Below are 14,824 nucleotides of genomic sequence, written 5' to 3'. Positions count from 1 at the left end.
CATGACTTTAATGAAAGAAAACGCGGTACATGAAATAACTGATACTAAATACAAAAACAACAGAACGAAACGTGAAACTAATTACAGCCTATCTGGTGACTACAACACAGAGACAGGAACAAACACCCACGAAATACAAAGCGAAACTATGGCTCCCTAAATACGGTTCCCAATCAGAGACAACGACAAGCACCTGACTCTGATTGAGAATCGCCTCAGGCAGCCAAACCTAACAACACCCCTAATCAGCCGCGATCCCAAATAATACAAACCCCAATACGAATACAACATATAAACCCATGTCACACCCTGGCCTACCCAAACATATAACAAAACCACAAAATACAATGACCAAGGCATGACAAAGAAAGTAGCAGAAATGTGCAGAAAGTAGTTTTGAATGCATTTTATTGAAGGGAAACAAGTCTTGAATTTTTTTGGCAACATTGTGATATATTCTTATATACTGTACAATGAGGAATTCAACAACAAATACTAGTCTTCTCCCATTTTTTAACCATTATACACCTCGTGGGTGGGGGCAAACAACAGCAATAAATAAGAATAAAATAAGATAATAGATACAAAACAAAAATGTGAAGAGCATAAATCAATCAACTCTAATTAGCACATGCAAGTCTGTGTGCGTGGATTTATTTATTTACAGTCCCCCCTCCTCCCTCTCTGCAGATGACTTCGTCAACCATTTTGAAAAGATGGTCGACGACATCCGATCCTCGTTTGCTAAGTCAAACGACACCGCTGGTTCTGCTCACACTGCCCTACCCTATGCTCTGACCTCTTTCTCCCCTCTCTCTCCAGATGAAATCTCGCGTCTTGTGACGGCCGGCCGCCCAACAACCTGCCCGCTTGACCCTATCCCCTCCCCTCTTCTCCAGACCATTTCCGGAGACCTTCTCCCTTACCTCACCTCGCTCATCAACTCATCCCTGACCGCTGGCTACGTCCCTTCCGTCTTCAAGAGAGCGAGAGTTGCACCCCTTCTGAAAAAACCTACACTCGATCCCTCCGATGTCAACAACTACAGACCAGTATCCCTTCTCTCTTTTCTCTCCAAAACTCTTGAGCGTGCCGTCCTTGGCCAGCTCTACCGCTATCTCTCTCAGAATGACCTTCTTGATCCAAATCAGTCAGGTTTCAAGACTAGTCATTCAACTGAGACTGCTCTTCTCTGTATCACGGAGGCGCTCCGCACTGCTAAAGCTAACTCTCTCTCCTCTGCTCTCATCCTTCTAGACCTATCGGCTGCCTTCGATACTGTGAACCATCAGATCCTCCTCTCCACCCTCTCCGAGTTGGGCATCTCCGGCGCGGCCCACGCTTGGATTGCGTCCTACCTGACAGGTCGCTCCTACCAGGTGGCGTGGCGAGAATCTGTCTCCTCACCACGCGCTCTCACCACTGGTGTCCCCCAGGGCTCTGTTCTAGGCCCTCTCTTATTCTCGCTATACACCAAGTCACTTGGCTCTGTCATAACCTCACATGGTCTCTCCTATCATTGCTATGCAGACGACACAGAATTAATCTTCTCCTTTCCCCCTTCTGATGACCAGGTGGCGAATCGCATCTCTGCATGTCTGGCAGACATATCAGTGTGGATGATGGATCACCACCTCAAGCTGAACCTCAGCAAGACGGAGCTCCTCTTCCTCCCGGGGAAGGACTGCCCGTTCCATGATCTCGCCATCACGGTTGACAACTCCATTGTGTCCTCCTCCCAGAGCGCTAAGAACCTTGGCGTGATCCTGGACAACACCCTGTCGTTCTCAACTAACATCAAGGCGGTGTCCCGTTCCTGTAGGTTCATGCTCTACAACATCCGCAGAGTACGACCCTGCCTCACACAGGAAGCGGCGCAGGTCCTAATCCAGGCACTTGTCATCTCCCGTCTTGATTACTGCAACTCGCTGTTGGCTGGGCTCCCTGCCTGTGCCATTAAACCCCTTCAACTCATCCAGAACGCCGCAGCCCGTCTGGTGTTCAACCTTCCCAAGTTCTCTCACGTCACCCCGCTCCTCCGCTCTCTCCACTGGCTTCCAGTTGAAGCTCGCATCCGCTACAAGACCATGGTGCTTGCCTACGGAGCTGTGAGGGGAACGGCACCTCAGTACCTCCAGGCTCTGATCAGGCCCTACACCCAAACAAGGGCACTGCGTTCATCCACCTCTGGCCTGCTCACCTCCCTACCACTGAGGAAGTACAGTTCCCGCTCAGCCCAGTCAAAACTGTTCGCTGCTCTGGCCCCCAATGGTGGAACACACTCCCTCACGACGCCAGGACAGCGGAGTCAATCACCACCTTCCGGAGACACCTGAAACCCCACCTCTTCAAGGAATACCTAGGATAGGGTAAGTAATCCTTCTCACCCCCCCTAAAAAGATTTAGATGCACTATTGTAAAGTGGCTGTTCCACTGGATGTCATAAGGTGTATGCACCAATTTGTAAGTCGCTCTGGATAAGAGCGTCTGCTAAATGACTTAAATGTAAATGTAAATGTAAATTGGCATTTTCTCCTCTTGCCTGCCCCAGCTGCAGCCTCCGGTGGATCGGGACAAGATTCAGCCCCCAAAACAGCTTTCACAAGCGCTGCAGAGGCTGCTGTGCGAGGGAGGCGCTCCCTTCTTTGAATGTGTGGGGTTACAAGTGCCTTTTCCCAGCTGCTCCAGGAACACCCTCCTCTTGTTCCGCTTATCAGGCATCCAGGTAGGGTTGATCTTGTTCCATATCACAAAGGCATTGTATAAGGACACATCAATTATGTTATAGAAGATGACCAGGGCCCAGCGGGCAGTCATCCTCCTGCAGCTGTAAGTTCCAATCACCTTGTCTAGGTTGTCCACGCCTCCTTTGTTGTGGTTGTAGTCCAGGATGATGACTGATCTCAGCCGTTTTGTGCAGTATGCTCAGGAGGACCACATTCTTGTTCCTCTTTGGGAGGTAAGAAACTAGAGTTCCAGTGGGGGTGAAGGCAAACTTTGATGAGAAGGTCTCTCTCCCCCTTATTGCGAGGAGTGCAGGGGGGAGCTCAGACTTGTTCTTTCTAACTGTGCCAACCATGGTGATCTTCCTCTTCAGGAGCTGCTGGCTGAGGTCAATCAGTAGCACACAAAATCTCAATTTGTCATTGTGTGTGTGTGTGTCTTTGTGGTGTGTAAATGATTTTGACCCAAAGACAATCTTTGTACCCTGGTTGTGTACAGCTTTCATGGAAATATGAACAAAGGCGATGTTTCTTATTTTCGAATGTTGGGGTCTAATCTTCTCTATCTTGGGGCTAATCTTCTCTATCTTCTCATAGCAGACAGCATTTTGCTGGTTCTGGTGATGGCCTCCCCCTTATGTTAAGGATCTTAGCATGGTCCTAGTACTTAGACTATGTAAATCACTGTAATCGTAAGTAACGCCACAATGCAGCTACCTGCGGAGCAGACGGGAACATTGGGAGATAGGCACAGTTTCAGCAGATTTGCATGGTTTTGCCTCGATTCCGGGGGGATTCGTTGGCCTCCCGCTTATTTGGTAAATGTCAGTTTCCTTTCGGGAATCCAACATTTACTCCTTTCAACTCAATTATGGGCCAATTATGTGTCATGGACACGGGGCCACAGAGAAAATAACAATAATGGGTATGAGAGCAAATGTGCATTGAGTGCACAATCATCTCAAACGCTCTTTTACTTGAACGGACAAATATAGTTGTCCAAAACCGAACACATGTCAATCGAATAATATTACAAATCTCTGTTGAATGTCATGGATTGGTAATGACAGATGTCATAACATAGTCATAAGTGGTTGGTTGGTTAAATAGTATGACATTTACCACAGTCTGACTGGTGGAGAAATAAACTTGTTATTTTGATGATTGCAATGTCTAATATCCTCTGCCCAATCCAATGATTGAGTTAGATAGAACTGGTAACTTACATATTGTATATTACAGTAAGAGATGAGGTTCTTTGTCAACATCAGAACTCAAAGACTTGACGCTCAGCACATTTAATCCTAGTAGGAATAGCTTCAAATTTAAGTTACCAGAGGAAATGGGAATATACAGTAGGCTTAGTCACTTCTCTCACCGAAATACAGAGAATAAGGGGTATTGTCATTAAAATCAGGATTTCTGAGGGACTTAACAGTTTCAGGTGTATTATAAAATTAAGCCTCCAATTTTTCTGAGTCACCTGGGGACTTGATAAAGGGGGCATGGCAGGTTTCTTCCGGATGGTATTTAAGATGACACACAGTACTGCCACCCCACACATCTCTTGTACGTTCGCCTGAGGCGCTTCATACAAAACAATGAGGAACCGTGGTGCCTAGCAGCTTGTGTTCAGTACCTGGAAGTCATAAAAGAAAACAAAACACATACTAAGATATTTAAGTCACAGAAGAAAAGTTGTGAGGCAACATGAGACATAAACATTGGGGTAAACCCACGCTTTGGAAAACTAACATCTGGGGGTTTGTTCAGTAGGTACAAACAGGTGGAAATATTATTTAATGGAACAAACTTATTGGAGAAATTCTGAAATGTGGTCCACTTATCAAGTTCCCTTTATACAAGAAATTGCTGGTCGAGTGGTATAGTCCAGGGTTTACCAAACTTGGTACTGCCCACCCAGGTGCACGTTTACTTTTTTGCCCTAGCACTACACAGCTGATTCAAATAAACAACTCATCATCAAGCTTTGATTAGTCGGATCAGCTGTGTAGTGCTAGGGCAAAAAAACTAAAACGTGCACCCAGGGGGTTTGACGTATTTGATACCATTCCACTGATTCCGCTCCAGTCATTACCACGAGCCCGTCCTCCCCAATTAAGGTGCCACCAACCTCCTGTGGCACACATAGATGATAGAAAAGCAAAATCACAGAATTAACAATGGAACTATCCTGATGTTTACAGCACCAGCATTGCTTTCAACCACAGGAAATATGAATAGAGGTTTTGCGAGATGTCCTTTGCTCGTCTTGTGGAAGAGCTGTCATCACACAAACACAGCCCCTCAATATGACTGTCAGTCAGACAATGTTTTGTTTGTTCTCTTGCGATTCCATTTTTGTTGTTGTTGCTGTAAAACAAACGGATAAATAAATTGTCTAGATGTCATCAACATTACCCTACAAGGCCACAGCATAAATATGATGTTAAAAAAGGGTGTGTACAGAAGGCATCACAAATTCTATTTGTTTTGACAACTTATAATAATCAAAATGAAAAATCAGTCCGAGCACTGCAGTGTACTGCAAACTAATTAGACTTTACATTATTTTTTTTTAAATATCACGTTTCCATGATGTATTGGTGGCCAGACAGTTGGACAGTTGGACAGGGAATGTAAAGGATTGAGACTTGTGCAGACATATCATTGTACATTAATTTCCTCCTTACAAAAGGAAATAATGTGTAAATAATATCAACAACCCCATGTCACTTATCTTATATTTCTGTGCTCTCATTCCACTCATCACCTGCAAGAGAAGAAGAATAGAATTACAATCCTTACCACAGTGTTAAACAACATGTACCTATATCTCAGTAGGGACTTGTGTCATAGAGAGTACAGATGTCCTAAAATGTACACCATCGCGTACTCTGCATTGCTGCTATGATCCTATCATATTCTAGACGATTAGTTACCAACTTCCTTCTACTTCCGTCATCTATCCCAGGGGTACTCAACTACTATTTGAGAAGGCCCAGTCGCACACATTTCCTAAGTGGCAAAGGTCCGGATGGATATTGTAATTTATTTCTATAGTAACAAACCACCATCTTTCTATCCTTCTTTTTTTGTTTGTTGTTGGAACCGTCGGGCTGTAATGACCCTGTTCTCGGTTCGGATTTGAACCGCTGTTGAATATGGCTGATCTATCCATTGCCAGTTCCTGGCCTCCAGGCCCGAAGATAGGACATGAAGACTCAAAACTCCAAAAGACCCTTCATGTCGGACAGAGAGTTAATTCCAATGCTAGTTGACACATCTTTCCCTGCTGAAATCGTCCCAGTCACTCGAGAGCCATCTTGTAAAGTGTTGTGTCCCTGTCAAAAGTAAGCCGTGTTCAGAGATAGAGCGCGCCACTATTCATCAGGGTGAGTCTAACGCTCATGAAGAATGGAGATGTGACAAAATAATCTCTTTGGAGAATAATGATGGCTGCCAAACCATGTTTTCGAAATCTATCAGACGCTTTTCTTGATGATGCCCGTCCTCTATGAGGACCCGCAGGTGTGCGGTGATGACAGACGGCGGCATCTTCGCTTTGGCATCAGTCACTGTTGGAAGCAACTGAAAGCATACCTCTTCATCGTTGAGTGGCTTTACTTTTTATTTCACCTTTATTTTGTCTTAGTTTTACCTAGAAGGGACTGAATAAGCCATTATTATTTCTGACTGACGGGATACACCGTCTCATGTACAAACAATGAGAAGAAATACATTTGTTATGTCTAATTTATGTATTCTTCCCTCAGTCCACATGCATTGTGGTTAGATTGGTATGTATTTCCATGCATTCGAGACTAAATGATTGAATTGCACCCGGGCTGAATAGTATTTCTTCAGTCTGTAATTGCATAGGGCCTCCACGGGCAACAAAAGCTACCACTGCTGCAGTGGGATTCCTCTAGCAATCAAATCTTAAATTGATAAGAGGAGGAAAAAAGTTGCCTCTGTGTACATCAGTAATACCAGCGATAGCTCTTTCCCCATTTGTGTATAGGAAATGTAGATTTAGCCTTTGGGGCCTGAGGAAAAGAGATGGCTCGTGCTTTCCCGTAGTCTGAGGTTCATAACATTGTTCTGTCGACATTCCCTTGTTATGTGGGACTATTCCTGGCACAGGTTGGACGATTTGAATGTCTATGTTTACCCCCCCCCAAGGTACAAGAGGAACTGCTGTCACATGGTTGGTATATAAGCCTTGGACATTGTGGTGGGTCCCGTAACGTCTAGAGTTTCATTCACATTCTGTCAAATCCTGATTCCTGACATAATTTGCATGAGAATAAGCGCAAACTCCAAAAAGTGACACGTCCCAGACGGGCGATCCCAACTTGGCTGTCACAATTATGCCTGTAAATTCAGGTGACACAGATCTCGTGTCCTCGTCAAGTCTGACTTGACAGTGGCTCATGTTCCCTCCTGCTTTTTTTTGTGTGTGTGTGTGTGTGTGTGGGGGGGGGGGTTGGTTTTGTTTATAATCAGCGAGATGGACGTTTCTTGCTTGCGGGAGCCTACGGAGGGGCAGCGGGCGAGCCAGTGCGGCATCATTAGCCGAAAACCTGCAAGCTGCTGACACTTGTCGAACGAGGCTCACTCGAACCACGGACGACGCATCCGCATAATGTTGAGAGGTGAAGGCGTTTCTATGTACAGCAGTGCTGTCAGGTGAAATCTCGCAGGGAAGGGACTCCAGAGGGAGGATGGGAGGAGATGGCGGGTAGAACTTCCTTCTTCAATGGATGGTCGTATACAAACCCAGATAGGTAGTCATACATACTTTCCATAACTGCAGTGTCCTTCTTATTAAGAGTCAACAATAACTTTGACTGATCAAATGTACAATGTGTTTCCCTATTGGAACAGCAATAGTCTGCAGTCCCAATCAGTCTCATGGTCATAGCATTCACTTGTCGCGACCGGCACAATCACGTTCACTCAATTGTCCCCCACCATTAGTGCAGCATTCAAATATTCATACAATATCCATCACACACACACGCACACACACACACACACACACACAGACGCACACACAGACAAAGAAGTTAACTAAAATAGTGATACATTGTCATACATCCCTACTGAGAACCAGGCTGAACCTCACTTGTGTCCTACCAGATGCACTCACGGTATGTACAAACATGTCCCATTGATTTGAAATTGATGGAGCAATGTTGATATGTATCCCTGCCGCTGGTGCTGCCGACATCATTGACATCCCTGCCGTCATGTCACTTTGAAGGCACACCGTTTCTTCTCCATCCTCATCCATCAGTCTATCTATGCATAATGTATATCTGGGGTCACGTACATGGCTGGCTCCCCTCTATCTGATGTAGTAACAAGACTCTAGAGGGGGAAGGGGTATTTTGTGGGCACTGGAGAGGCTTCATTATGGCCTCATCAAAGGTAACAAGTGTAGTGTATGATGAGAACTAAGATCACCATTGCAATTCAGGGGGTGACCTTTGAACCGAAAAGAAGGTACGGGCAACTTCCTCATTATTGTGCTTTACCCATATTATGGAAAATGTTAGTGGTTTGGTTAAACGAACTGTACCTCACTGTGCCTGACTCACCTCTTCTCATTGACTCACAGTGCACAATGTAACAGCTTACTTTAAGAGATAGGGCAATCATTCACAGCTCACTCCGTAGCATACGATGCTGTGTAAAGAGACGTCTACAAACACTTTGTCCTGTCATGGTTTATTTTTTAAGAGCATATGTCCCATAACTGTCGTGAATGGACGCGTTGAGCCACTGATATACGGCTGTACGGATTACGGAGTGGTGGACAAGGCTGCTTGCTTTCGACGCTGATGTTTAGAGTCTATTAATTTTACAGTGCTGTTTAGAATTATCCAATCGCTTAAAGGTTAACGGCCTTCTCCTCATGAAGAGTGCATCCCCCCTCCTTCCCGCGCCAAAAGTTCCAACACGTGCCTGTGGACCTCTCTACACTGACACAAATGATAAAAGTTTGCAGGAGTCACATGGTCAGTTAAAACGGGAAGGCTGTAAATGAAATGGACCGGACATATCCTCGGAACTCAGCCTACTGTTCGACAGTAACTGCTATACATACAGTATATATTTTAAAGAGATGTATTAATAAGGGAACAAACAATCCACTTAATGCCTAAAGTGAAGGGGAGAGTCATTTTTTACAAGTCCCCCAGATGAGATTCCTCGGCTTCTGCGGAACCCGAGTCAGGGTGGATGATTTAGCACGCAGGCCTGCCGGTATTTTGTCACTCAGCTCGAGTCATTGTTCTCTGTCAGCTGCCAGGAGGGAGGCCGAAGTTCACCTTTAACAATAACGCTAAATGCATGGTGGCGCGATGGTCCGACGGCTCATGAATATGAATATAAATATAAATAGACAAGTTGAAGATGGATGCTGGCTTGTCACTTTCATCTTACCTAACATCTCCACTGAGAGTTTGCCGTGTCCCAGATCTTGCGACTGGAGCAGCAGAGCTGACTTCAACAAAGTTTGCGAGGGACAGAGGACTATAGCTTGTCACACTTTGAGAATACTTTGTCACACATACTTTAAAAAAATTTCAAACAGATTCCCAGGTGATCATATTTTTGTGAACTTGAATATTATTACAGCAGAATGGATTAATCAAATCAGGGATGCTCCCCTGTAAATAGCCAGGGGAGCATCAGCTGATTTTAAGTCCTTGTTTCGAGGTGCTTTATAATAAATAATTAAGTCTTTTAATCCAATTAATTGTGCTTTTTCATCTGTACTGAAATGAAAGAGCAGACAACAAATCTTTCTGTTTTCAGATCAGTGAAGATCAAGAACAGGAGATAAGGAGAGGAGATGAGTAGAGTAAACCCCTTTGACTATAGAGATGCACCCATAGAGTCCCAATTGACCAGAGAACCAATCAGAGGGGTGGTGGGCATGGCTCAGTCCTGTAGATGCTGAGATTCTCAACTGGGCAAAAATCTGTCCTCTCCTTCACTCCTCCATCCTCCTCTCCTCCGTGACCCAAGTGGTCGAGGAGAGTGTCAATTTGTTAATAGGTGAATGGAAGAGTGTCCTCTTCTCCTCGATAGCCTCCTCCCTGCCGAGGAAACTCATCGGTATTCTATCGGCTCCCTACCACAGAAGTGTTTTGAAATCCACCACACCCCATTTAAATCAGCTGTTGTTTTCTCAGAGGAGAAAAGCATCCACTAATTTACCTGTCTTCTATCTATAAAATGCCTGGCACAACCAGCTACATTTTATTTTACCACTTTACACATATATTTTTTGGATTCCTCTGTAAATGTAATTTGCTTGATGAGTGGAGAAGGAGAGTTTCATTTCATACAAGAGCAGTTGTTTCTACATTTCCTCTCCCCGCCACCTCTCCTCGATTACTTTTCACCTTTTTCAAAAAGAGGCAGAAGTCGAGCAAAACCAATTGAGATTCTCCTATCATCGGTGATGGGGTTAGGGGTGGGGCTTAAGTCCTTCTGAAGGATACATTCTAATATATCCATCCTTCCCCTTGTAGCTGGTTGGATGGTGAAGCCACTGTGTCCTGGTTATAACTAGAAGCAATGCAAAGGCCAGTTCTACATAAAGCAAAGACTAGCTCATTTTTATTAAGTTGAGCCCTCTGTGATAGTATAGTAGATTTAAACCATATATTGTTGTTGACATTGCCATACTGCACTCAATGTCACATCCTGATTGGTTTCACCTGTCTTTGTGCTTATCTCCACCCCCTCCATGCATCACCCATCTTCCCCATTATCCCCTGTGCATGTATACCTGTGTGCTATGTTCATCTGTTGGCAGTACGTCTTGTCTTGTCAGGTCTTAGCAGCGTGCTTTCCCGTCTTCCTGTTTTCGCAAGTTTCTGTTCCCTAGTTTCCCCGGTTCTGACCATTCTGCCTGCCCTAACCCCAAGCCTGCCTGCCGTTCTGTACCTGCCTGACTCTGCCCTGAATTACGGACCTCTGCCTGCCCTTGACCTGCATTTTGCTTGCCCCCTGTTTGGTCAATAGACATCTGTGATTCTATCTGTCTGCATCTGGGTCTTATCCTGAGTTCTAATACACAGGGTTGTTTGCTGTAGGGAGGTACAGTAAATAATGAAATTAGGGATGGCAATGTTATTATTCACTTAAGCATTATCACTTATTATAATATTTAAATATTTATTTTAATATATAATATCTAAACAGCATTTTTTACATTTATTTTATACAGTGGACATCTCTGGAAGTGCATAATCCAGGAATGCACTCTGTTTGACATTCTTTACTGACTATCAGAATGTGCTGGAAGTATCCTACCTGTCCAGTCATTGAGTGTGATGGGTGTAGGCCTTATTTTGAGTTGAGCAAGGCACTCGCCAAACCCAGCTCTCTTTCTTCAGCCTGAGCTGCGACTCCCACATTGTCACTATCTTCGATGCCTTTCATTTCACCTAACAGTGGGAACTTTTGACGTGCGACATTGAATATGACTCCCCTAGCACAACAACACACCGAGATTGAGTTCCCCTGGTGGTATGCTCACTGCCTGTGTCTGTTGTTTTTTTTTTTTAATAACTTTCACTCCAAGTTAAGCCAACCCCGACTGCCACGAAACAGAGATGTGACAAAAACAGGGAGAAGGGGGCAAAGGGAGGGGGAGTGAGGGAGAGTGTTAGCGTATGCCAAAGCCAATCTGCCACTCAGCGACAGGCTGTTTGACAATCATAGGCTGTCATCACTTTCTGATCAGACCTGTCACTGGGAACGACGTTCCCCTCGACAGCACTGCGGTGGAAAAATCCACACGTTTCACCCCCCACACAGACTCATACACACACGTACCACTCACACCGCTCACACACAAATCACTGATAGGCGAGTCACTTCTGTTATTAATACACACACAAGCCACATTTTGGAGGGCCAACAAATAAAAAAATTCACCAAGTGCCACACAACACCAATACGAGAAAAACTAGAATTGGATGTGTATTTAAGTAACGGGATGTTATATAGTTGAAGTCGGAAGTTTACATACACCTTAGCCAAATACATTTCAACTCAGTTTTTCACAATTCCTGACATTTAATTCTAGTAAAAATTCCCTGTTTTTGGTCAGTTAGGATCACCGATTTATTTTAAGAATGTGAATTGTCAGAATAATAGTAGTGGAAATGATTTTTTTATTTTTTTATTTTTTATTTATTTCATCACATTCCCAGCTTCCCACAATAAGCTGGGTGAATTTTGGCCCATTCTTCCTGACAGAGCTGGTACAACTGAGTCGGGTTTGTAGTCCTCCAAGCTCGCGCACACTTTTTCAGTTCTGCCCACAAATTTTTTATAGGATTTTTTTATATTGAGGTCAGGGCTTTGTAATGGCCACTCCAATACCTTGACTTTTTGGTCCTTAAGCCATTTTGCCATAACTTTGGAAGTATGCATGGGGTCATTGTCCATTTCTAAGACCCATTTGAGACCAAGCTTTAACTTCCTGAATGATGTTTTGAGAAGTTGCTTCAATATATCTACATAATTTTCCATCCTCATGATGCCATCTATTTTGTGAAGTGCACCAGTCCCTCCTGCAGCAAAACACCCCCACAACATGATGCTGCCACCCACAACATGATGCTGCCACCCCCATGCTTCACGGTTTGGATGGTGTTCTTCAGCTTGCAAGCCTCCCCCTTTTTCCTCCAAACATAAGGATGGTCATTATGGCCAAACAGTTCTATGTTTCTTTCATCAGACCAGAGTTGCAAACCGTAGTCTGGCTTTTCTTTATGGCGGTTTTGGAGCAGAGGCTTCTTACTTGCTGAAGGAATGGCAATATAGGACTTGTTTTACTGTGAATATAGATTCTTTTGTACCTGTTTCCTCCAGCATCTTCACAAGGTCCTTTGTTGTTATTCTGGGATTGATTTGCACTTTCTGCACCAAAGTACGTTCATTTCTAGGAGACAGAACGCATCTCCTTCCTGAGCAGTATGACGGCTGCGTGGTCCCATGAAGTTTATACTTGCATACTGTTGTTTGTACAGATGAACGTGGTACCTTCCGGTGTTTGGAAATTGCTTCCAAGGATGAACCAGACTTGTGGAGGTCTACATTTTTTTCTGAGGTCTTGGCTGATTTCTTTTGATTTTCCCATGATGTCAAGCAAAGAGGCACTGAGTTTGAAGGTAGGCCTTGAAATACATCCACAGGTACACCTGCAATTGACTCAAATTATGTCAATTAGCATATCAGAAGCTATCTAAAGCCATGACATAATTTTCTGGAATTTTCCAAGCTGTTTAAAGGCACAGTCAATTTAGTGTATGTAAACTTCTGACCCAGTGGAATAGTGATACAGTGAATTATAAGTGAAATAATCTGCCTGTAAACAATTGTTGGAAAAATTACTTGTGTTATGCACAAAGTAGATGTCCTAACCGACTTGCCAAAACTATAGTTTGTTAACAAGAAATTTGTGGAGTGATTGAAAAATGAGTTTTAATGACTCCAACCTAAGTGTATGTAAACTTCCAACTTCAACTCTATTTGTCTTAATTGTTATGAGTTACAAAAGAGGCCTGATTGGAAGTTTCTGAATAACTCTGTGAATTGTCAAGCAACTTAAGCTAACAGATCCAGTGTGAATTCCAGAAAACTTGCTGAATGTAACTTTTACATGTGCAGGTGTATGTGTTGAGAATGTGTACAGTACGCTGACCTTGCACTCTGTCAATAGCTGACACTCTGGTGATGGGTCGTTTCCCGAAAAATTACAGATTGAGCGGGGCCTGTTTGAAAGTGACAAGAGACATACATTATACTTACACAAAACAAACTGTCCAAAATGCTAGAAGGAACCATTAGACACACAGAAAGTCTAGTTTGATAGTATGAGCATGTTAAAAGCTTTCACTTTTTTTTTGTTGTTGTTTTTTGTTTTATTTGTATTTTTACAAATGACTGACACAAAACGGTCACAAAAAGAAACCTCGTGAGAATTCACCCTTTGAAATGGGTCACAATAAGTTGTTATCAATAAACGTCACAAAATGGTGCAGAAAGTTAAATTGACCTGCTGTGGTACAGGGAGACCCCCAGCTCCTCTAAAACCATTGGCACATGTTAAAATCATTTGGATATAATATCATCAACATTTGAAAAGCCAGAACTACCAATTTCAGATTTTTCCATGCAAAGGAATTGTGCACATTTAGCTCTGTCCTCAGTAAGTAATTGCATGCTTTTCATGATAGGTATTGATGTAATTTAAGATAAGTGAGGGTAGCCTATCTTCTTGACATGTAGCTAGCTAACTTAGCAAGCAACTTGTGTCATTTAGCTTGCTTCACCAGAGATAAGCCTTTAGGAAAGAGATTGAAATTGACAAGTATATTTTGAGTCCAAGCTCGTTCTGGTAAGCTTGTCTGTCTGACTATTGATGTCATCACTGGCAAGCAAATCAATCAATATTAAGAGATAACTAAATCGTTTTATCCACTGAAAGTTAGCTTATTAGCTAGCTGGGCAAATTGACATGATCTGTCATTAGCTAGCAAGCAAATTTGACGTGGTCCATCAATCAATGTCATGTCTGTCTTGTTGCACAGCAGCAATGGTGATTAACCAGTCTTAAAAACAATGTTGAAAGGGGGAAATGTTAGCTAGCCTAGAGAAAAAAGTACATAACTTACCACAATGCTTAGGCAACTTTACAAAATGTCTTGCTAGTGTTCTGAAATCAATAACTAGCTTACTGATTTTGCTGCACTCGCTATGTCTAGGGGTCTTAGGCCTAGCTAAATGGTCCTGTAACCTAAATGAGTGTGTGTTTTTATGTGATAAATCAGCATTTGAGGACCGTGTTGGATGCATGTACCCAGGAGACAGCCACTTTATCTTAGCTCCTTCTTGACCTCTTGGTTGGCCAGTCCAAGCAGGTTGATAGTTGTTCAGATGGTGATGAAGCATAATTATGACAAAAGGAAAACTACCAAAGGCAAGGCCAATCTAAAGACTCCAAAAACAAGCAAAATGCCTCGTGGCCAACAACGAAAACCAGCAGCCTCACAGCTTTTCCAGCT

The 14,824-nt window shown here is 43.5% G+C and overlaps 1 long non-coding RNA gene across 1 annotated transcript in view; it reads right to left on the bottom strand.

The window, feature by feature from the left end:
• Positions 1-2,410: 2,410 nt before the first annotated feature.
• Positions 2,411-14,824, bottom strand: part of LOC118399415 (uncharacterized) — a 93,984-nt gene continuing 81,570 nt past the window's right edge. Inside the window, exons 2-3 of the long non-coding RNA XR_004828834.2 lie at positions 4,793-5,496; positions 2,411-4,362 (exon numbers count right to left, since the gene is read on the bottom strand). This is a non-coding gene — a long non-coding RNA (uncharacterized LOC118399415). The remainder of the gene's footprint in view (positions 4,363-4,792; positions 5,497-14,824) is intronic.

Source organism: Oncorhynchus keta, chromosome 20 (genome assembly GCF_023373465.1).
Source record: "Oncorhynchus keta strain PuntledgeMale-10-30-2019 chromosome 20, Oket_V2, whole genome shotgun sequence".
Taxonomy (NCBI): domain Eukaryota; kingdom Metazoa; phylum Chordata; class Actinopteri; order Salmoniformes; family Salmonidae; genus Oncorhynchus; species Oncorhynchus keta.
This window is presented reverse-complemented; position numbering and strand designations above follow the sequence as displayed.